General features: G+C 46.3%; 1 pseudogene; it reads right to left on the bottom strand.

Annotated features, from left to right (window-relative positions):
• Positions 1-1,411: 1,411 nt before the first annotated feature.
• Positions 1,412-22,285, bottom strand: LOC146188714 (flavin-containing monooxygenase 5-like; annotated as a pseudogene).
• Positions 22,286-23,055: the final 770 nt, after the last annotated feature.

The following is a 23,055-nucleotide window of genomic DNA, read 5'->3' as shown; positions in this document are numbered from 1 at the left end:
TCATGAGCAATATTAATTATTAATAATATTAATTAGTCGTTTGTGCTGCTTTTACGGTAGGAGGGTTAGCAAGAAAATGTATGTTGAATGCATGATCGTGATCGTTTTTACTTCACCTGCTCTGGTGGCGACTGATAGGAATAAAAGTAGCACTTAGTTCTCAGTTGCGTCATGTGTTGCGAAAAGTCTACAGAGTACAGACTGAGCAGCGAATAGTGCAAGAGGCGATCCAAGAGAAACACTGGCGATGCACAATGCACAAAGCCTCCTGCCGGTGTGGAAGCTGGGGAATCATTCATGTACATACTGCAAAAAATAAACAAAAAATTACTTCTAAAAATCGTTCGAATACAATGAAACTGGCTTCAGCTGCTCCCGGGATACTGTCTGGAACGCGGAGTCCTCTATTGGACAGATACACTGATTTCAGTGGGCAATTTAATCAGTAGGAAGTAAGTGAAGAATTGTAAAATTATAATTTACATCACTTTTGTTTTTTTTTGTAATTCTATTATTTGAATTCAATGCTCCAACTACAATGACCCAGAAGGTCTCATTGATTTGCACTCTGGTGAATGTTTACGGTGATGATTTCAGCTGCTGTTGTTTTCGAAGGTTTAATCGGAATTTCATCAACGTGTCGTTATGAAGAAAACATCAGTAGCGACCATCGAGTGAAGTCTTGTCATAAACGCATAGGGGAAGTGTGTAGCTTTAACATACGAAGACCTTGCGTCCTGCCTTCATTCAACGCAAATCGCTGGTTTTTTTGTTGTGCTCGCTCCGACGAGGAAAATGTGCAGGGTGGTTAAACATAACAATCAATTGTGTCCAGCAGGTGATGAGATTTCTGTGCTTTATTATCTCACCTGGGCTCCGGTTAAATATTTAAGAAGCATTATATTATGTGGCGTTTCTTTAAATCTAGAGTTGGTGGTCAGCGCACTTTCTACCTGTTCATTTTTCACCATGTTCGTGTTGGTCTAGTTACTTGCGTTTTGAGTGGGATTACCTGGTGCGAATCAAATATTTGGTATTCTGTCCTCACAAATTTATACGCGCAGAATACAACCTGAAAAGGCCGTTTTCTAAGGATACTGCAAAACCTGTAATCAATTTTTAGCTCTGCTACAACAATCATATCGCGTAAAATTTTTACATTGTGGGGATGTTTTCCCGACGTGTTTCATTGGAATTACGTTCTCCAGCTGGTAGATCATAGATATGAAACTTGATTCATTTCAACCCACTGCCCTGATATTGGCGTCAACTTTAAGAGTGGCGAGCCTATGATAGAAGCAGCCACAATTGGAAACGCACCACTATCATATGCTACCCGATGGCAATATTCTGTTCTGATCTCTTGAGCATTGTATTTCATAGCAAGGCTGATATATACCAACGGTGACGCCTAGCGTGGCATGTTTGTTTGCTTTGAAAGAGGCAGTTCATGTCCGGCGCCATATTTTTCTAGTTTATGCGGGGACAAAAATCCTCGCATCCTTTCCTGATACCCCAATATTGCATTCCGAGCGCCTGACCAGGAGTGTGGCCCCTGGAGCCTGTATTGATAGATCAGGACAGGTGAGGTCATGAGTGTGTAATAGAGCTTCGGATCAGTCAGAAGGATCTTAAGATAATTAGGCTTAACACCAATGGCTATGGCAAGCTCCTCCATGTAAGACGTTTTGTCGATCATGAGGTAGTGCCGCGTCGTATTAATGTAACAGGATGAGATTTTCCGTTGCGTTGCAGTTACTGCATCCTCCATAGTCTCTTTGGAGGGCAAAATCAGCTTGCCAGAGAAAACTCGCGCCATGTAGCGAGCCTGCATCTCGAACACCGGCAGAAAACCACCGTTGTTGTCGACGAAACCCAGGAAGGCGACATTTGGGTTCGCCGGTGGGATCATCACTCTATACAAATGAAGCCGCTCTCCTTCTTGGGGCAGAGTGTCCGTTTCAAACGGCAAGACAGTCGTAAAGCCGGTGGCGATTATTACAGCATCCACTTCCTCCTCCGTGTCGTTCATGACAAGGCCTTTCTCTGTGAATCTTTGCGGTGGTCCACGGATTCTGACTGTCCCGTCGATGATCTTGCCTTCGATGTATTGGTTTCCAACCAGTCGCTGTGTCATGACGTCGTGACCAGCTGCAAGACCCAATGCTTTGTGGTCCCAGATGTCGTTGATTGCCCTCATCAGTGAACGACTTGTGCACCACTGAGGCAGCCAACTGTTCAACCAGATACGCGCTTGGTTGTTAAGGTAAACATCCATAGGGACAGACTTGTACAGAAGAGGAATGACCCAGTTGATTCGCCTGGCGCTCACAATAACCTGCGCATGAAGAAGCGCATAACTGAATGCTGAAAGTGGGCGTGAAATTGAAGTTCACTGTGGTTGGCGCAATTAAGCTCTTAAGAACTGCTTCAATAAACAATGCAGAATGCAACAGTTACATGGACGTTAGTCGTCTTGAGAATTTGTCGAACGCGGTATCCACCACATATTGACAAACGACAATAAAATGACCCGTACGTTTGCATTCGGATTAAATAATGTTACTTAAACACACTTGTGCTAACATATCTTTTCCGAATTCGGCGCTGAATCCGGATTGTAGCCATTGTTATCGAGAGTAAATTAGCTCAATTCTGCGGCACAGAAACACTGACTATAACAAACATTTCGAAAAGACGCATACTGCTCTTTTCCGGTCGGATTAAGTAACTGTGGCCGGCAACTATAAATCCCCACCGTGAAACTCTAGATGCTCGAAGACCTAAATGCTGTTTTGGCTGCAAACAGTTAGAAGACAACGCGGCTGCTTTAAAAAGATGTAAATGCGATTTATTTAAAAATAAAATATATTTATGCTACAGGTGAAACCAAGAGCCTGGTTAAGTGCCAAGCTCTAGCTCTTCTGGAAGTCTCTTGTAGCTGCATAAAATCATTGGGAGCACTATACAGACCCCGCATTGACGAAATTCTGAGTGGGGCTGCTGCTGTTGCGGTCTTTTTTCTTCTGTCCACCGCCTGGTGGACTCGCCCTAGACTACGCTCCTGGACCTCGCCCGCACGCGTCCGGATGACGTATGTGTATCACGTATTTACCTAGGTTAAATGAAGGAGCAGCGCTTCTTGAAGTTGACGAAGATGACAATGTTCACTGCACAGCAGGAGAGTCCGTTGCAGTTGGAAGTTAATGAAGAATACAAGGTGTTTGTTCGGGCTCTACACAGCATGTACTGCTAAAATGAACTTGTGCCACAAAAGGAGAGTCTGTGGCAGTTGGAAGTTAATGAAGATTATATGGTGTTTGTTCGGGATTTACACGGCGTATACCGCCAAGATGAACTTTCGGTATAGGTACATGATGCAGAACATCACCAGAAAACGAGCGTTCGCACTACCGGCGGTGGACACTCAAGGCACTCGAGGCACTACCAAAATGAAATCCTCGGAAACAACAGAAAAGGCGACAATCGCCCTGACCATTTTAACACCGAAGCTGCTACTATACTCAGTGACTCTAAAAGTCGCCATAGGCAGTTACGCGAAGACAGAATTGCCCATGCAGTTATGAGCCTATTGGGTCAAACCAAGCACTTAGATAAAATTATTCAATTGATATGGCTCCCGGCTCACTCTAGGAACCCTGGTAACGAAGCGGCACACATTAAAGCTCAAGGTAAAGCTCTTCGAGGATTAGACTAATTGACAGAAAGTTGCTCAATTTACTCGACGAGAGGTCGGAGGCGGTCCCGGTTTTTAAGACGTAGATGACAAAGAGAGATAAATGGGTTAGTGATGTCGTGTGGAATGAGCTTAAGATTATGTACACACTGTTAAATGAGAAATCTTAGAGGATGTGAAGTCTAGTCTGTTCGATGATCTCATCTCTGAACAGCTGCTCAGTTCACCTTTTGTATGCGATGGGTAAATATCAAGACTCTCGAAGTTCGGGGAGAGTATCTCGGCCTGTATAAAGCGCCTGGCAGCAGATGTCAGACCCCATAGCTGGCCATCAAATACAAGGTTTTACGGCTCAAGTTTGGCGTTCACTGCGCAAGTAGCCACTGCTTAATTGTGGCGGTGAATATATCCTGCCTGTCTTCAGGTGTGCAAGAAGACAGCGTCTGTTATTCACGGTCTTTTTATGTCCACTGCAGTAATCATGTGCACTGTTTAGAACTGTACTTTTGGAGCCTAACGAAAGCTGCGAATGAATTGGAGATGCTGTTACCGCAGGTTAAGACATTTCCAATGCAATCCTTACTCCAAGAAGCGCAAGATTGTTTATGCGAACATAATATTTACCCGACGTGAGGCGGCTGTTGAAGCAAATCTATGCCAAATAACGTACTGCTGCTTTGCCCGACGTGCTAGTAAAGTTCCTGCAAAGGTTCGCAGAGAATTACGCCAGAGTCGAAGATACACTCAAGGATCTCTTGAAAACATCATGTTCAGTGACCGACAGCAGCAAGGCTATTTTTAGAGGTTACGATCGGCTTCTGAAGGAATTTGAAACCTTGATAGGTATCTACATTTCCGTAGCCTTTATTGGACCGTGTGAAGAAGTGAACATATGGCGCTGCAGATGTGAAAAAAGTAGCAGAGGCTCTCCTCTCTGCCATGCGCTCTCTTAGTGGCGCGGTGATCCTGTGTTTTAGAAGCTGTGGCAGCGCACGAGCCCTACCGCAGCGCAACTAGGCCTTAATGAGCCTCGTATTATCAAGGCCGACAAACCACCTGCGCGGTATGAGTCGACTGAGAGACTTGTCGAGCTAGTTGCAGTTCACGCTAAAACCGTTATTATCGCACTGCGCGAGGTATATTTCGCTGCTGCCGAACGAATTATAATAAAAAAAATTGCGTTTTGAGCAGGCGGGCATGAAAAAGCTCTTAAAACGGGAAGATGTCTTAAGCAGCGACGCTGGGGGAAGTCGGTTCAAAGCAGATAAACTAGAAAAAGCTTTGGAAGTGCATGCAGTTGATTTTGACTTGTGCAAACTTTCGGAAGAGTTTATGCTGTGTTTATCGTTAGTATTGTGTAACGTTTAGTTTCATCTCTTGCTCCCAATTCATCGTCCTTCGTCTCCTCACGTAAAATACACGTCACCCGTCAAGACGGGCACCTGGAAGAATAAAGGTGCCCAAGCGAGATCCTGCTGATTATAGTACATATTTCGAGAACTTGGTGGCGGCGTGCAAAATGTGTGCAATTAGGAGCCGTCAGCCAATAACCCTGACTTTTAACGTGTACCGCTGCTAACAAAACGTGTTACTGTAAAGATTCACAAATGTTGCACACATGAAATAACTGATACAAAGAGGATCGCAATTTTTGTAAAAGATCGGTTTATTTAATTCTTGAGCGGTCAGGGATCAAGGAAATAGCCCGTTGAGATGATAATTTTGCTAGTTTGAGTCCTTTCAGCTCTGATGCTTCACAGTGACATTTTAGCGTAAATGCCACCGTGTCCTGTATGAGATACACCACTACTGGAAGCAGCTCTATGTAACTGTGCCCTGTCCTTGCCTGGTCTCCGTATGCTTTCAGAACCGAGAGATAGCTAATAAGAAAGGCATGGGAGTCTGGTTGATCACATTAGTATGCGTGCTTAGAACATGATAAACATATATGGCGCTTTCATGCCTCCAAAGGTGGACTCTGCGTTTTAGAAGGAATTAGAAAAACTTGGACTGGCTTATCCATGATGCGTAGATGCAAGAAATGAAAGCTGAACGCAGATAATGTTTTGTGGGCGCTTTTTATCTTTTCTCGAAAAGCAAAACGCAGATGTTTCACAGGGCAATACGAGCGGATGGCTGTTGGACACGCGCAGCATGCAACGTATCAGTATTTGCGCTTGTTTTATTCATGTGTAATATATAGCTAGAACAGCAGGCTAGAGGGAACTTGCTATAATTGCTTACGAGAAAACATGACTGTGCCGGCTGGGAGTGCGGGCGCTCGCCGAACTGCCGTGGCGCGAATTTTCCACATGCAGTGTCACTCACACAACGCTCACAGTGGGCTGCCTTTAGAAGCGTCACGCGCGGCCATATTCTCAATTACAAACCTTACGACTGGATATGATGTTATAAGATTCAGCCTGCAGCGTAGCGCCTTTGTTTATCCCTGACGTAAAAAGAGTTTTTTTTTTTATTCGGGAAGTGTGCCATCAGGTATAGTGAAAAGGGAGCGGGGAGTAGGAGGAAGCTAAAGGAAGGAGTGTAAACAGGTCTCCCTTAAATAATCGAATAAGCTGCCAATAAACTGATTGTTTAGCGTCCACTTCCTAAAGTAGGCACACCGCTGGCCTACTTTCCGTAGGTAACGCTGTCTCACGGATGCCGTAGCTGGACAGGCCCACAATAGATGCTTAACATCGCACAGGTCCTGTGAGGCACCAAAATGCGGGCACTTTTCGGTCACTTGAAAGCGTTCGTCACGCCACCTGTGACGCACAGAAGGGGTCAGAGCCGCTCCACCCGAATCCGGCGCACAGATACCTCCTCTTCCCGAGTGAGATTATGGGGGAGAGGGTACGAACAGGGAGGAATTAGAGCGCGTGTTCGCTGGCGCCAAGATTCCTTCTCGGAAACATGGGGCAGGAACGGATCTGGGAGAAGGGAAAGTTGGCTGTATGTCTGATGTGCCACGATGTGTCGTTTTGTCCACATGGGTATTATGTAAATCGTGAGCATGGCCGCGAATGCAGTGTATAAGCACTGGTCAGGGGTATTTTTTGCAGAACTGCTGAATGGATTGCGTAATTTTGAATGTGCGCCGAACGGCCTTAGGCTGCTTAAGGGCGGCAAAAGAGCCAGTGTAAATATGAACAGTATCAAATGTGGGTTCGGGTGGGAGGAAACGAATTGCGTTGTTTACTGCCTGAAGCTCCAATGCAAGGGGGTGCATGTATACGCGCTATACATTGCGCGAGAGTGAAGATGAGGATGGGATCTGTACACAGGGGTAACTCCCTGCAGAGCTATGATTGATGCATCGGTGTATATTATGCACCCTGGGGGCAAATGCGCGGCTGATAGCGGCGGCGAAGCAGTGGAGCGATTGTCAGTAAATTGACAGTACGGCCAAAGAGGACGACTGTGTAAGCGATGGAGCTGAAGCGACATTTTCTGTGCTCTGCTTGCCTCATGCTGGTCGATGAGTTCAGCTAATGTATTGAGGTCAGTGTACTCTTGCAGAACGGGTATGGGTGTAAGATGAGGGAGGTAGGTTATGGTGCGCATAGCCTCACGATTGAAAGCTTGAAGGGAGTCCCATTGACGACGGGTGAGGCACTGGAATTGTGCCTTGTACACTATCCGCGGCTGAAGGATGGAGCGCGCGATCTGATGAGCAGTATCAAAACGCGCTCCGCCTGAGCGCATAGCTATGCGATGAATCAGACCAAGTGTAGCGTGAGCCGATTTACGGGTAGCGTTTAGCCAAGGTACTTCAGTCCCAGATGTATGAAGGAGACATAGCACACGAACACTTTCCACGTGATGAATTTGAGAATTATCTACCATAAATGTGATAGAGTTGGTTTTCATATATTCGGTAAGAAACATGCCTTGAATGTAAGTTTTATTTTTTCAAGATGGGATTTGGGAGGCTCAAATTATTTTTTGCGCCGTTGACTCAAGCGCCCGGTAGCTGCACTGTAGCTGCACTGTAGTCAGATACTGCGCCCATTGGTAGTTCGGCGGAAGGCATGGGCCGAGCTGCCGCATTCTCCTTTGCCTATCTAGAACTGGGAATCGATCGTTTGCATCATACACAGAGACAAGATTTGAAGCTTCAGAGGCCCTTTCCCTACACGGCTTGATCGGATCCTGGAAACAAGACCACGTGTTTCGAGACCGGCAGCGACTAAACAAATTCTTCAACTAGGCTGAATTGCGCGTAAAAGTGGGAGGAGACAGGACGCGTGTTGCAATAGATGAACCGCATCAGCTCGGCACTGCATGAGCCGAGGGCAACTCCCGCATTTTATAATTTATTTCCTTTTTCGGTCCGCCGCACTTCATCTGTGTTCTGTCGAAACTCCTGAATGGGATTACCTTGCTTGTAATACATTGATTTCACCTGACAGCCAGTACTTAAAATGTGCCGAATTATAACCATTCGCTAACTATGCTGTTCTTATTTATTTTGCTTTAGTGATCTATCGAGGGTCCCGGTGCAGTCTTCTGACTATGGGATGCTTGTCTGTTTTTTTTAAGCACGATGCAAATATGTTCAAGCTAATAAATTTTTATTTTCACTATCAAGCACGCTTATTAATTTGGAAATTAATCTGGCATGTCTAAAACACACTTAAAACAGTATAATCTTTATAAACTGCTGTCGTGTTTGTGCGAAAGGTGTGCGACTGCGACGAGCGGTAAAAGCGTCGACGCAAACAATAATAACAGAGCAAGACTCACGGAGTATTCTTTGTCAAGCATAATGACTAAGTAGGTAACCTCCTTGATGACATTGACGCGCGAAAAAAACAACAGCAGGGAGAAGCACTGGTGAAACACGAGGCTACGAACAGTTGACTTGCAGCGCGAGGGGTAACAATTTTAGAAATTTCTTCTTCCTTTGAAAGCTGCCACCAAACAAAACACTTTGCTGGGTTAGTTAATGAAGCATGGTTCCTTAACAGGTTATCCAGCGCTACATAAAGACGAAGCGACAGAAATACGCAGGACCAGGCGGTGACTACAACAAATTTTATTGTAGCAAACACGTTCTATATTTATGCATGATAAATGACCGAGTGCATGCTTGTAGAAAAGTTTCTGGTAGTTGGGGAAAGATGATTACATTTATCTTCTATTTAATAATCTTTCACTGGCTCACAGGGAGACTATTGTGGTGCTGACACACGTTACGCAGTTTTTTGATAAAAAGCGCTTCAGAGAATTCGCGTGTTAGTCAGTCCTTACTTCTATTTAGAATTTTGATACGCTGAAGTGTTGCTCACAGTGCTGATTTTTGTCATCTTTGGAAGGGCGGCAGTGGGCGGGTAGATTCTCACACGAATGTTCGAGTCTGATACGTTATCATGTGAACGTCCATATTTCCTGTCACGTTCGTTCACACAGCGGCCAGTTTGCCCGAAACATGCTTTGCTAGATTTGTGGGCGATTTCATATACCACGCCCATGGCACAGCACACGTACGACCATGTGTGCTTTATCCCACAGGCTGACATTTCAAGGCCGTCACTGCTGATCTTGGTTCACATCTCAACCCATTTACTCGGTGCCGATAAGACCAGCGGCACACCGTACTTGTTGCCAACCCTGTTCAGGTTGTGGGATACCGTATGAATGTAAGGGATCACTACTGGCTTGGGGTTGCTACGTCGTTGCCTTCGTGTTTACTTTAGTCGCCTTTTGATTTTCTGCGAAATAGTCTCAATTACTGCTGTCTATATGTGGTGCAGGAATCCTGCTTTTCGCAGTCTAGCAATCTCGCCCTGAAAGCTCACCGCCACCATGCGAGGATACGAATGAGGTGGACGGATTGAAGAGAAAGGGTCGCAGCTAGTGCCTCTCTTTACAGGTATTGGGTGGCTTGAAGCAAAGGGTTTGCCTCTTGGTTCGGGTGTTTCTTGGCAAATCTGCCTCAGAGCTTGATGTTGATGTCTACCTTGTTCAGCAACTCAAACGTAAAATCATAGAGTTTCCTACACTCTTAACTAGAGGGAAAGCTGAGGGCGCTGCACTTCAGCCACCATGGGCGCGCTAAGGATCATGGGCCGATGTGCTACTTGGTGCGGGACTGTCGGTTTTTCTCGGGTGCGCTGAGTGGCGCTACTATTATCTTTCTTTTTCATCATCATTATCATCATCATCATCTCGAGTGCTTTCGGTTCAGTTCAGTCGTTCAGTCGTGTCCGACTCTTCGTGACCCTATGGACCATATCCCGCCACGCTTTCCGGTCTCTCACTATCTTCCTAACATCACATAACTTCATCTGCAGCGCCTCGAGGATGCCATTTAACCATCGCATTCGCTGCCTACCCCTTCTCCGGTGACCCTCAATCTTTCCCAACATCAAATCTTTCTCCAGCGACTCCTCTCTTCTCATCGGATGACCAAAGTAGCTGAGCTTTAACTTTAGAATTTGACCCTCCAATGAGCAGTCAGGCTTTATGGTCGACAATATCGACTGATTTGATCTTCTGGCAGTCAACCTTCAGCGGTCAACCTTCTTCAGCGGTCAACCTTCTTCACAGTCCAACTCTCGCATCCATACATACTAACTGGAAAGACCATAGCACGAGTTATACGGATCTTGGTTGGCAGACTAATGTCTCTGCTCTTTACTAGGCGGTCAAGGCTAGCCATAACTCTCTTTCCCAGAAGCAGGCGTCTCCTAATTTCATGGCTGCAGTCTGCTTCCGAGGTAATCTTGGAGCCCAAGATAAGAAAATGTGTCACAGCTCCCACTTCTTGTCCATTGATGCTCCAGGACTTAATAGGGCAAGACGCCATGACCTTTGTCTTTTTAATATTCAGTTTAAGCCCAAACTTCTCACTCTCTTCTTGTACGGGCATCAGAAGTCTCTTGAGTTCCACTTCACTTTCTCCCATTAAAGTGGTATCATCCGCATATCTAAGGTTGTTGATACGTTTTCCAGCAATCTTCACTCCAGCTAAAGACTCGTCCAAACCGGCCTTCCTCATGATGCACTCAGTATATAGGTTAAATAGGTAGGGCGACAGTATGCTGCAGCCTTGTCTTACTCTTTTCTCAATCGGAAACCAGTCAGTAAGACCATGCCCCGTTCTGACTGTGGCCTCTTGCCCTTCATACAGGTTCCTGAGGAGACATATGAGGTGAATTTGAACTCCCATCTCTTGGAGAGCTTGTCGCAATATACTGTGATCTACGCAGTCAAACGCTTTCGCAAAATCAATAAAGCAGAAGCATTTCGAGGTGCGTACATAGACCGCAAAAGCCATAGTAGCGAAGGCGCAAAAGCAGACGTCGCCAATAGAAGGTTTCTGTTCCCGAAATGTCACTAAAAACTTCGTTAAGTGATTGTGCAACCATAAGTATTTCCAAAACGTTTCTTTCCTTTCAAAGTTTGCTTCTTAAGCGGGAAATATTGTTATCCGTGCTGCTCAAAACTAAGCCAATAGGAGAAAGAGCAATCGCTTATTTCGAGAATTTGAGAGCCGAAAACAAACGTTTGGCTCTAAGGGTTGAAGAATTTGAGCAGTATGGTCGCCTAAACAACCTAGAAATCAAGGGTGTAAAGTCAGATGTTGAACCTGTAGTGAACTCTGCGAAAATATTATGAAGACTAAGATGAACCAGGAGAGGATATCACGATGACAAGGAGAAGAACGACGAAGTGCCGCTGCGCTGCTCGAGCTCGCTTGTGGAGGCCTAGACTGGCTGTGCTCTTGTGTGGTTCTCTGTGAAACTTGGAGAGGGCTATTACCCCTTTTAAAGGACAGTAAACACCCCCTTTCACTTGGTGGAGGTCAGGATTTCCTGCCGCCCTGGAGCTTCGCAGCCGCACACTACCGACAACAGCCATGACCGATGCTACCACTCCTAGTCCAACCGCCTCCTCGTCCCCCGTCTTCTGCGCCGGAGCTTTGCGCCAACGGGACCCTCCAATCTTTAGCGGAACCGGCGACCACGACGTGGAAGATTGGCTATCATCATATGAGCGGGTCAGTACGCACAACAAATGGGACGATGGTCTCAAATTAAATAACGTGATATTCTACCTAACGGACGTTGCTAACCTGTGGTTCCGCAACCACGAGGCCGATATCTCCTCGTGGTCTGCTTTCAAGACCACTTTTTCCGATATCTTCGGCAGACCTGCAGTGCGCAAGCTGCGCGCTGAGCAACGCTTGCGCCGCCGTGCACAGCTACCCGGCGAAAATTTTACGAGTTATATTGAAGATGTTGTAGACCTGTGCAAGCGCGTGGACCCTTCAATGACAGAACATGCCAAGATTGGTCATATTTTACAAGGAATCGACGATGACGCGTGCCAGATGCTTCTGGCCAGAAACCCAGCAACCGTGGTCGACGTCATCAGTGCATGCCAAAACTTTGAGGAATTACGCAAGCGCCGTCAAATCACTCGTTCTTCGCTTTCACACCAGGAGCCTCTTGCAGCTTTAACAGCTGACGCAGAACAGTCCCCCTTGATGCAGCAAATCAAGCAGTTCGTTCGAGAAGAAGTTGCCCGTCAACTGTCCCTCGTTCCCCATCGTACTGACGCTTCCTCTCCTTTGGCGCCAAAGTTGCAGCAAGTCATCCGCGACCAAGTCGCAGAAGCACTTCCCACGCTCCCGGAAGCTCCTGCTGTTGCTCCCTTGACATACGTCGGAGCACCACTACAATATAGCCAACCATCTGTCCCAGCCCCTTTGACCTACGCGGCAGTGGCTGCGCGGCCTCCGCCTGAGCCGTTACCACCCGTGCAGCCTGTCCTACGCCATGCACCGCTTCCTCAAACGGCTCCGCTTCATCCTGCGACTCCCCGCTATTACAACCCGTGGCGCACTTCTGACAATCGCCCAATTTGTTACTACTGCGGTTGCCCTGGACACGTGGCTCGTCGGTGCCGTCGCCGCATGGCTGCGCGTCCCGAGCCTGCGTCTTCGGAGTACTCCCCACAGCTGCTTCGTTCTGCACCGTCTTCGCCTGCATACGCCGCCGAACAGCGTTCGTACACGACCCAACGTTCTCCTTCTCCACGTCGCAGGTCACTGTCACCAATGCGCCGGCGACCACCCCCTGCTGATGAGGGAAACTAAGTTCCGCGGTTCATGAGGCGAGAACTGCGTGCTCTGCGAAAAGCTCAAGGCCTCATATTTTGCCCAAAAACGTTATAGCAATCTCTATCGATGGTCTGTCTGTACATGCGCTGGTCGATACAGGTGCTGCAGTGTCTGTGATTCATGAGCGACTTTGCCGACGATTACGAAAAGTTACAACGCCATTTAACGGTTTGTCGCTCCGCACTGCCAGTGAAGAGAAGATTGCACCTTTAGCAGCATGTACAGCGCGTGTCGTCATTGAAGGTCTTTTGTACAGTGTAGAGTTTGTAGTTTTGTCGTCTTGTTCTCACGATGTGATCCTTGGATGGGACTTCTTGTCCAAAAATAACGCCGTGATCGATTGCGCCCGAGCTGAAGTGGAATTTTCTGCACTGTGCGACGTACTGCACGACGACAACCGTTCAGTGTGTCCTCAAAAGCTCGCCATCGCTGAAGATGTCGACGTAGCTCCAGAAGCTTGTGCCCTTGTGCCTCTTTCGTGTCCTGCCGTGTCAGCCGTTAGTGTTCTATTTACGCCGTCTGCATCCTTCATCTACCGCAAGCACCTGCCGCTGCCGTCTGCTGTTCTCGATGTTCACGGTGGCTTCACGAAGCTGCTCATCTACAATCCGTCTCCGCGCCCGATTACTTTACTACGTGGGGAATCTCCCGGTTCTATTGAACCAGCCCACCTTCTCTCTGACCTGGAGGCCTCCGAGACCAACCGTGGTAACTACATCGATGCTCTGCAGTCCGATCCGACGCCTGATTTGTTGCCAGACGACTTCTTCCGAACCGCCATCGATGACGCCCTTCCTTCCACCTACCGGACGCAGCTTGTGGCCCTTTTACAGACGTTTCGCTCCGCGTTCGACGCCGCCCACACACCTCTCGGCCGCACTTCCACAGTCGCGCATCACATTCAGACCGGCTCTAACACGCCTTTTCGACAGCGCCCCTATCGTGTGTCAGCGGCAGAGCGTCGCGTGATCAATGAGCAAGTTGAGGACATGCTAAAACGTGGTGTGATCCGTCCATCTCAAAGCCCCTGGTCTTCACCAGTGGTGCTAGTAAAGAAGAAAGATGGCTCAGTTCGCTTTTGTGTTGACTACCGGCGCCTGAACAAAATTACCCACAAGGACAATTACCCCCTGCCGCGTATAGACGACGCTCTTGATTGCCTCCAAGGTGCCGAGTACTTTTCCTCTCTTGATTTACGTTCCGGTTACTGGCAAGTACCAATGGCCGCCTGTGACAGAGAGAAGACCGCATTTGTGACCCCGGATGGCCTTTATGAATTTAATGTAATGCCCTTCGGTTTGTGCAACGCGCCCGCCACATTCGAGAGGATGATGGATAACATCTTGCGGAAGTTCAAGTGGCACATCTGCCTCTGCTACCTGGACGACATTGTTGTCTTTTCCACCGACTTCGCCACGCACCTAGAGCGCTTGCGGCAAGTTTTGGTTTGTCTTACTGACGCCGGCCTACAACTAAATCTTAAGAAGTGTCACTTCGGTGCCCGGGAGTTGACCATTTTGGGGCACATCGTCTCTAAGGAAGGTGTTCGCCCTGATCCGGCCAAGCTGCGCGCAGTGGCGGAGTTTCCTAAGCCGGTCTCGCTCAAGCAACTTCGAAGCTTCATTGGTCTATGCTCCTATTTTCGGCGCTTCGTGCGGAATTTCGCTTCTATAATTGCACCCCTTACGAAGCTACTCGGGGGAAACAGTGACTTAACTGCGTGGTCGGTCGAGTGCGACGAAGCGTTCACCGCATTGCGCCGTCTTTTGACTTCGCCACCAATCCTTCGCCACTACGACCCCGCAGCACCTACCGAGGTCCATACTGATGCGAGTGGCGTTGGCCTCGGAGCGGTATTGGCTCAACGGAAAAATGGCTTTCAAGAATACGTCGTCGCGTACGCGAGTCGCGTCCTCTCCAAAGCTGAATGCAACTACTCAGTTACGGAGAAGGAGTGTTTGGCCATTGTGTGGGCACTAACCAAATTCCGACCCTACCTGTATGGTCGCCAGTTTGACGTCGTCACGGACCACCACGCGTTATGTTGGCTGTCCTCTCTTAAAGACCCGTCCGGCCGCCTCGCACGATGGGCTCTCCGCCTTCAGGAATTTGACATCCGCGTTATATATCGATCTGGCCGTAAACACATGGACGCCGACGCTCTGTCTCGTTCTCCCCTAACCATCGCACCTGTTTGCTCCTCGGCGGCTGATCCCGTCCTCTCGTCTCTAACAATCGCTGATATGCCTGCGGAGCAGCGAAAAGACCCGTGGCTCGCATCTCTTATCAACACCGTGTCCGCTTCTCCAAACGCTGCGCCTTCTCGGACTTTACGCCGTCAAGCACCACACTTTGCCCTACGAGACGGTCTTCTCTACCGCCGCAATTATATGCCTGATGGTCGACGGTGGCTTCTCGTCATTCCCCGCCATTTACGACAAGAAATTTGCGCCTCTTTCCATGCCGACCCTCAGTGTGCCCATCCTGGTGTAGTGAAGACGTTTCAGAGAATTTCTCAACGCTACTATTGGCGCGGCATGTTCGGTTATATTCGCAAATACGTCCGCTCCTGCATCGCCTGTCAGCGCCGCAAGTCACCAACACCTCGTGCTTTTGGCCCCTTACAACCACTTCCATGCCCGGCCCGCCCTTTTGACCGCGTTGGCGTTGACCTTTACGGGCCACTTCCCTGCACGGTCTCTGGGAACCGGTGGATAATCGTCGGCATCGACCACCTCACCCGGTATGCCGAGACCGCCGCTTTACCCGCCGCTACTGCCCGTGAAGTTGCCCTATTCTTACTACATCATTTTGTTCTTCGCCACGGCGCGCCACGAGAGCTGCTGAGTGACCGAGGACGCGTCTTCCTTTCCAACGTCGTTGAAGCTCTACTGGCCGAATGTCGCATCATACATCGGACCACAACAGCCTACCACCCTCAAACTAACGGGCTGACTGAGCGCTTCAATCGTACTCTTGGAGATATGCTCACAATGTACGTTGCCGCTGATCAGACCAACTGGGACGCTGTTCTTCCTTTCGTGACGTACGCATACAATACCGCCACGCAGTCAACCACTGGATTTAGCCCTTTCTTCCTGCTTTATGGGCATGAGGCATCGTCCACGATGGACACTATTTTACCATATCGTCCTGACTCCTCAGAGTGGACACTCCTTTCAGACGTTGCCAAACATGCGGAAGAATGCCGCCAGTTAGCCCGCAGTTTAACATCGGAATCGCAAGGCCGCCAAAAGTATCGTCACGACAAAGATCAGACGCCACACGTTTTCCCTACAGGATCCCTTGTTTGGCTCTGGGTTCCTGCCACCCCTCCGGGATTGTCATCAAAATTTCGAACCGAGTACCACGGCCCCTACCGCATTGTTCGCCAAACCTCCCCTGTGAATTACATCGTGGAGCCACTCACTCCCTCTTCAGACATGCGTCATCGCGGCCGCGAAACTGTGCACGTGAGCCGCCTCAAAACATACTACGATCCGCTCCTCTTGCCCTCACCCTAAGTCGCCAGGATGGCTCCTCTTCGCTCCGGGGGAAATTGTAGTGAACTCTGCGAAAATATTATGAAGACTAAGATGAACCAGGAGAGGATATCACGATGACAAGGAGAAGAACGACGAAGTGCCGCTGCGCTGCTCGAGCTCGCTTGTGGAGGCCTAGACTGGCTGTGCTCTTGTGTGGTTCTCTGTGAAACTTGGAGAGGGCTATTACCCCTTTTAAAGGACAGTAAACACCCCCTTTCAAACCAATCGAAGTGGTAGAGAAAATCGGCGAGTTCATTAATGAAGAAGTTTCTTCCACTGACATTGACACGTGTCATAGAATCCCCACTGGCCGCAAAGATGAAACCAACATCATAGTCCGCTTTGTGAGCCGAGATAAGCGCCACGCATTTCTTTCTAAGGCCAGAAAGCATGGGCTGTCTAATAAGGAGCTTGGCTTCACAGACAGCGGGCGTACCTACGTCAATGAACACTTGACCTATGCCAACAAAAAACTGCTAGGAGCGGCCATTGCTCTAAAAAAGGAACTCGACTGGAAATTTGTGTGGACGAATGGCTGCAAAATGTTCGCACGCAGGGATGAATCATCTGACACAATCAAAATCTCTGTGGGATCTGATCTGGCTAAAATGGCTAATTAGGTATTGACCTATCTGATAGCTGGATTGATATCTCATTGACATGGACAGCCCATTCCATTGCATTCATTGTGATACACGATGCTTTAACAACAAGTTTGCCGCTTCCATGGGAAGATTCTCTGGCATACATATTAACGTCCGTAGTATGAAGAACAAACGTGAAAGTCTTGACGAGTTCCTTGGGTCATTAAATGTGCAGTTTGATGTGCTTTTCTTTACCGAAACTTGGTTAAAATCTCAAGATGATCATTTGCCATTCAAGAACTATCGGCATCATGGGCTCATTCGCTCGAATATGAGAGGTGGTGGTATTGCCTTGTATGTGAAAAACTGTTATCCACAATCTGTACTAGAAGACATTTCGATGATAGATCCCATTGTCGAGTGTTTAGCTGTATCATTGTCCGATATCATTGTGGTTGTGATATACAGACCTCCTGCTGGGAAAAAACTGCATTTTTTTAAGTTACTTGAAAGTTTACTGCTCTATCTTGCCAGTTTCCGGTTGCCTTTTGTAATAATGGATGATGTTAATATTAATCTAATGCATGATGATTGTAACATACATGAATTCAATAACATTATAGCATCTTATGGTTGAATAAATACTATATCTTTACCAACTAGAGTTACCATTGATACAGCTTCTCTTTTGGATGTTTGTGTCACAAATACGATGTCTCCTCAAACGGAGGCTGGCCTGTTATCTTCTGAAATTAGCGACCACATCCCGATTTTTTGTTTTCTTCCTTTCAACCACAATAAAATAGTATCCAAAAGCGCGGAGAAGGTAACTAGGGATATCAGTGAGACAAACCTTTTCAAATTTCGAACTCTTATCGAAAACACTAGTTGGGACAATTTATATTACATATCTGATGTCAACTTGTCATATACTACATTTCTTGCAAAGTTCACTGATTGTTATAATGCTGCATTTCCTTTAATTCAAGTTAAGCAGAGCTTTCGAAAGTCCAGAAAGCCATGGGTCAATAAGCAGTTATATAAACGAATACAGGTTAAAAATAAAATGTACCATAACTTTGTATGCACTCGTGATGCAAACCTTTTTACTGAGTTCAAGAAATTTCGAAATAAATTAAACAAAGACCTCAAGGCAGCAAAAACGGCTTACTATATAGAACGCTTCTCTAGAATATATAACGACCGCAAGAAAGTTTGGCGTGAGATAAACGAATTACTAAACAAGCAGAAGTGCAGAGATAATGCAGAAATTCTTATATCTGATTCCAAGACCAGTGGAACTGATATAGTAAACACCATAAACCACTTTTTCATTGAAGCTGGTCAAGCCACTTTTGATCAATCTTTATCAAACCCCTCCATGCGTGACCTCATTGAACCTCTATCTAATTCTATTGTGCTGTTGCCTGTGGTTCCACAAGAAGTAGCTCTTTATATTGATAAAATAAAAAACAATGTTTCCGCCGGCCATGATGGCATCAAAGCCGTACCGTTAAAGTATGTATCGGTATCAATTTGCGACGTTCTATCTTTCTAACTTTCACCAGCGGTGTGTTTCCAGATGAACCAAAAATAGCCCGGGTGTGCTCAGTATATAAAGGAGGAAATAGAAATGATGTTACGAATTATCGACCAATTTCCGTATTATCTGTATTTTCTAAGGTATTTGAAGGAACCATTCACAGCAGAATGGAAAAGTTCTTCAGTGCTCATAATATAATTAACCCGTCCCAGTATGGTTTCTTAAAAAATAGATCGACCGAACAAGCCTTACTTGCTGTTAAAGAGAAAGTTATTGACAACATTGAGTCCCGAGCATATACACTTGGTTTGTTTTTGGACCTCCGAAAGGCTTTTTATTGCGTGCAGCATGAAATTCTTTTAAGCAAACTAACTAGGTATGGAATACGAGGTACTTCCTTGAGCCTGCTTAGTAGTTACTTGAGCAACAGACCTCAATATGTCAAATGCAATAATTTTGTTTCAGATTTCTTGTGTGTTACTCAAGGTGTGCCGCAGGGATCTATTTTAGGCCCACTTTTATTTTTAGTTTACATAAATGATGTTTGTAACATACCTGATTCACCTGATTTGGTCATGTATGCTGATGATACAAATATATTTTTCACAGCCCGAACTCTGCCAGATTTAGAAACTACTGTAAATGACTACATGGTAAAATTGCACGCTTGGATGCAGGCAAATCAATTTAGCTTGAACTTGTCCAAGACTAGTTATATTATTTTCAGACCTATCAACGCCCCAATCCATTACTCACTTCATATAAGGTATGCTAATAAACAAATACAGCAGCTAACCACTCAGAAGTTTCTCAGTGTCTGGTTCAATGAACACCTCTCCTGGAATACACATATTTCTAAACTTGCCACAGATCTTAGCAGAACTGTTGGCTGTCTCTACAGGACCAGTGACCTTTTACCTGTTTCATTAAAAGTATCTATGTATTATGCTCTATTTTTTTCTGAGTTATCTTATTGTGCACTGGTGTGGGGCACCACAACAAATAGCAATTACCACAAGCTTTTGATTCTGCCAAAAAAAAGGCACTCCGGGCTATTGAGGGTTATCATGGAAGACCGGAATACTTACCAACATCACCTCTATACCAAAAACATAATCTACTTCAAGCTAACTGAGTCTACACATACCGCTTGTTACAACATATCCATAGCAATAGGCTTTTCTCCGTCTCTCCTTATCAATTTCCTACTAAATACCCTCTCAGACAACACAGAAACCTCGTCCCAAAAACAAGGACAAATTACGGTAAACAGAAGATTAATTACCAGATTCCAACTATTCTCAAAAACCCATCCCTATGTTTAATGTTTCATCTCTCTAAACGCAGATTTAAAAGAGACATAAAAAAGCAGTTGATACTCTCCGAAGTGGAATAATTGTTTAGTCTGGTTTTGTATTTGGCAAATGCAAACTTTTATCATGTTATGTTACTGTACAAATTTTTTTCCCGTGTTTTGTGTTCCATATGCTGTTGTTTCTTTTTGAGTGTATAGTGTACACTGTTTCTTTTTTTTAGGTTTTACTCCAGTATGTTTAATTACCACGTTTGCTGTAATGTTCTGTTATCGTTTGTTTGTCAGTGTTGCGCGCCGCTGTGAACTGTATGGGGAACTGTGACCCTGTCAGGCCTAACCGCCTTTTGTCGCAGTTCCTTCTTTCATTTTTTGAAAGAGAAATAAAGAATATCTTATCTTATCTTATATTGAATAAATTTCACACTAAATGCCGTTTCTCTCTGTTTTTGCAATTTATAGTCACAAAATTGAATGTTAGAACATTGTTTACGGTAGAACAACGTTTATCTTTGCATTAGTTTTGGCCAAAAGTTGTAGTTCTGCACTCGGTAGTTCTCCGGCGCATGATGCTTTGAGCGCCCATGGTTGCTGAACCGGTCGTCAGGAAACTCCGTGTAAACTCCCATAGATGGCAGCACAGCTTTCCCTCTAGGTGAAAGTAAGAATCTCTATGTGTAAAAGGAGACCGTTACCATGTTGCCGGAACTTTTGTAATATTTCTTCCGCCGCTTCCTGAAAACCACCTGTATTGCCCCTATTTTAAATCGCAAAACGTCATCAACGTGCCTAGAAATCTTTAGGCCTGTCTTGTCATTGATAAGGGTAGCCAAAGTATTCTCAATTGGTGCAAGAAAAATGTGCGTCAAAGCCAGAGTGGTACATGAACCGATGCAGATGCTGTGATGCTTTAAACTTTCTTTTCTCGAACGTCAAAAGTGGCGTTAATACAAAACTCTAGAAGTGACATAAATTTTCACCACTTAAACCGGCTGCGTTATAAAAGGCAATAAGGCCATTTTTCTGAATGTAATCTTTAACAGCAATAAACAAGGAAATATTTCTTATTGAAAAAAATAGACCCTCAACATGATTAGAAAAAGCGTATCCAATATGCTGCTCTTTCGTGCTAGCAACATCCAATGAACCTTTTGTAGCAAAACGATTAGAAATTTCCAGTCTACTTATGTTCTTAAGCAACGACAGATTGTTATGCTGCTTAGTGCCTTCTTCACTAACTATTGTCCTAAATGGTGCATCAGGTTTATGGGTTTGTACATAAATAAAAAGACTAGCGCAAATAACACAGACACAGACATAGGAGAAGACAGGACGAGGTTTGTACAGCGATGAAAACTGACAGGTTATTCACACTGGAGCTCACAATAGCTCTTTCCAGGGTCGCAGATCAATGGATCTACAGAGGCCCAGTGCATTGCCCTTATTGCGAATCACAGATAGTTTTACGGTAACAAACTTCTTCGATATTGCTTGCATAGCTTCGTAACAAGATCATCATTTCAAGCTTAGGATGTGGCCTTTATACCCTTTCTGCAATTGGTAAAAACTGAGGACGAGAGCAAAAAATGTTTCTGTAAATTAACACCCATAAGACGATGCCTGCTTTCGAAGTAAGAAGGGCCACTACTGCATTAGAGACAAGTCATTGTCTGTAGCTCTTTAATTCTCGTTTTGCGTTGAATTCTCTCTGGTGGCTGGCCGTTTTCTCATGCAGCGTTGCTTTGAAGACAACGGGTTCTTTGTACTTTAACCCTTAACTAGAGATCTACTAGATCTACTACAGTATCACTAAATATTTGCCCGAACAATTAAAAATGTGCTTCCGTGCAACGTTCGCACATCCTTACCTGACGTGCAACGGTGCTTAGATTCACGGCAACATCCAGGGCCGAGTTTCCAAATCCCACGACGACCACCTTCTTGTCCTTAAACGTGTCGTCGGCGTACTTGTAGTCGCGCGGGTGCATTACCCTCCCGATATACTGCTCTCGTCGAGGGACATCGGGCATCGAGGGGAAAGCGTGGTGGCCAGTGCAGACCAGGACACCGTCGAAGACCTCCTCCCACTCTCGAGTGGTGCATAAGTCCCGTACCCTCACAGTACCGTCCTTCCTTACCCAGATGACCTCGTGGTTGAAGCGGATTTTTGGAGCCACACCAAAGTGGTCGGCGTAGGACCGAATGTAACGGAGAGTCTGCCAATGGGTCATGAACCAGGGAGCATTCTTGTCGGGTGGGAAGTCGCTGAAGCTTGACATCTCCTTGCTGGTGTTGAACACTGTGAAGTGCATCACGGTTCCGGTTCCGGGCTCGGGCCCTTCCTCCCTCTACCACCATAGTCCGCCGGAGTTGGAGGCCTTCTCGAAGCAGACAACGTCGAGTCCTTCTTCGAGACACGCCTTGACGGCCGTTATACCGCAGCATCCGGCGCCGATGACCGCCACTCTCATTGCACCTCTGCTCAGGTTTCGTGGGCACTGCGGCAGTTAGGAAAAGAAGCAGCAATCATGACGGGGGGGGGGGGGGGGGGGCAAACAAGCAAGCGACTTCAGCGGAACCGAAACAGTGGCGCGAACAAATAGGAGTGTTGAATGCCAGAAAACTGCGCCCTTTGCGCTATAAAAATGTTTCTTTGACGCCCCTCTTTCTCTTTTGCTCCTTCAGTCTATATCCCCTTCTATACCTACCTGATCAGCCAGGTATTTGAATGGCTACAATGACGCTAAGTGCAGATAATGGAAGCTTTGATTACTTGCTATCGTCGCTATTAGATGCCGCGGAAAAAAAATTATCACAATGAGAAATGATCAATATAAGCTTCTTAAAGTTCTTTTCAAATTAGGTCTTTTAGGAGTTGAATTCATTTGAAGGCGAGAGGAAATCACTTTTGCTGCTCGCGTATCTGGCGCCCAGGAAGATAATTTGTTTCCGTCAGTGATAGATGCTGTTATTGTTTCCTTATTTTAGGAAATTCATTTAAACGCATCGATCACGTATAGCTGAGTACTGGCTTGGAAGACAGCTGCTACGAACCCACCTTCGTAGAAAAAATTATCTGGAGTAGTATTTGTCATCTTTCTGCGTTGCCAACAGACTTTTAGAATATTCACAGGCAGGACTACAAGATTGGAGTGTGGCCTACTGCACGTGTTTTCTTTCTTCTCTGGGTGAGAGGCTGAATTATACATCGCTTAAAAACATGCCGTTCGGGTGCCCAACG

The sequence above is a fragment of the Amblyomma maculatum genome, chromosome 5, assembly GCF_055883805.1.
Source record: "Amblyomma maculatum isolate TAMU_Amacu chromosome 5, ASM5588380v1, whole genome shotgun sequence".
Lineage (NCBI taxonomy): Eukaryota > Metazoa > Arthropoda > Arachnida > Ixodida > Ixodidae > Amblyomma > Amblyomma maculatum.
The sequence above is the reverse complement of the archived record's forward strand: the minus strand, read 5'-3'. Positions and strand labels throughout refer to the sequence as shown.